A 1,661-nucleotide genomic window follows, 5' to 3' on the forward strand; every position below is an offset into this window, starting at 1 on the left:
CCGCCAAATTGTCATAGCCACAAGTATGTCCCCGCTCAAGATCAGGAGCAGTAAAGTCTCATCGAGAGTCACGATAAAGCTGGGCCAATAAAATCGATTAACTTCATTTTTAAAGTGGGCTTTGATTCAAGAGCTTTCGCAGCGGTGGCAGCTTCAAAGCTTGAAAGTACCTTCGGGTGCTTCAGGTGTTCGTTTACTCGTTCACCGAGGGCAACTATCTCGAGGGTGGGTGGAGTTTTCATGCTCTCGAGGATCAATAGTCAGGCACCCTATCGTTAAGGAATCGCACCCGATTAAAATGTCTGGGCTCTATGCAAATTAGTCTGCGGCTCGCACGCGGACCGCGTCAAGACATTTCGCCCACTTCAGTGCAGGCTTCCTATTGTCTTTAGCCACTTTGCTTTTTCCTTCCTAAAGGAATACCGCCAAGTCTCACGCTACCGAGCGAGAAAAGGAGGAACGAAAAACAGAAGCAGTTTTCAGAAAGACAATTTTTTCGTTTTTTAGGTAATAGCTGCCGGCCCAGCCTCTTGACTAATTCTAAGAGAACCGGCGAGGAGATACGTGCCTTGTAAATTGGATTAAACGTCTTCCTTTCCGATAGAGAGGTTGTACGTCCTATGTTGCGTGGTGCTAGGTTGTAGGGCGCTGTAAGCCACAGGCTGATAACAGGCGTAATCGGAGCTGCTCCTATGTAATGAGGCCTCTAACGCGGCCGTCAGCCACGTCTTTGTTTGCCGATATTTAAAACAGTTGTGAGGATGGGGCCGATGGGGCCGATGTGGCGACTACAAAGCCGTGTTTACACCGTATACAACGGGGACCGTTTACATTCCTGTTGGTAGAGTTAAACGTCTAACGAGTTGTGTGTACAGCGTGCTTCGGGCTTTTCCTGCATTCTCGCTTTTACTTCCTTCCGTTCTTCCTTTCTTCCTTTTTTCCTTTTTTCCTTTTTGTCGTCTTATCATTTTCTTTTTTTTCTTTTTTTTTAATTGATCTACACTATTTCGTATTTTATCACTAAAACGTTACTGCTTTTACATTTTGGGCCATCCCTTGGGAAATGTCTTTGCAGCCGTTGACCTTATTCGTCCCCAGAGAAGACCTCCCTCCTAGCGAATAGACAACAAGGGAGTTAATCAAAAGGCGGCTCCGTTGGATATAGAAGCCTCGACAGTTTTTCTTTTTTTCTTATGTCCCAAGATAGCTGATAAGAAAAATCGGATATTTTTAGAACACGAACATATAATCCTCTTGAATTACCTGAAGTTCGTGGAAGAAAAATGTTGCATAAAAAATGCCATAATTTCACTCTTCATGTTCCGTATCCGTTAAGTCGACATAAAGACAATCCCACTCAAATATCCTTAACCCGAATCTCATTGTCACGTTCAGGCAACGTTTGCACAAGTACCATCCTCCTTGGCAATTCGCCGGGATTTCTTCCCTCGGCGCCCCTAACGACCCACGAGCCGAAAAATCCTTCCGTTCTTAAGGTCATTTCTCGAATTCTCCTGTCATCGGTGCGTTATCTTCAGCGCGAAAGCGAGGCAACGGTAACGACTTGAGGAGCCTAACGAGGACATCGAGAGCCTGACGTACGTCGGATCATAACCAGGACAGTCGCCCCACGTTGAAGTGCTGAACCCCCCCCCCCCCCC

General features: G+C 46.3%; 1 protein-coding gene across 3 annotated transcripts in view; it reads right to left on the reverse strand.

The window, feature by feature from the left end:
- The window catches only part of LOC107263138 (gamma-aminobutyric acid type B receptor subunit 2), a 99,312-nt gene that overhangs the window by 17,727 nt on the left and 79,924 nt on the right, over positions 1 to 1,661 (reverse strand). The gene's annotated exons all lie outside the window — the stretch shown is intronic.

The sequence above is a fragment of the Cephus cinctus genome, unplaced genomic scaffold, assembly GCF_000341935.2.
Source record: "Cephus cinctus unplaced genomic scaffold, Ccin1 Ccin1_scaffold0132, whole genome shotgun sequence".
In the NCBI taxonomy this organism is placed as follows: Eukaryota; Metazoa; Arthropoda; class Insecta; order Hymenoptera; family Cephidae; genus Cephus; species Cephus cinctus.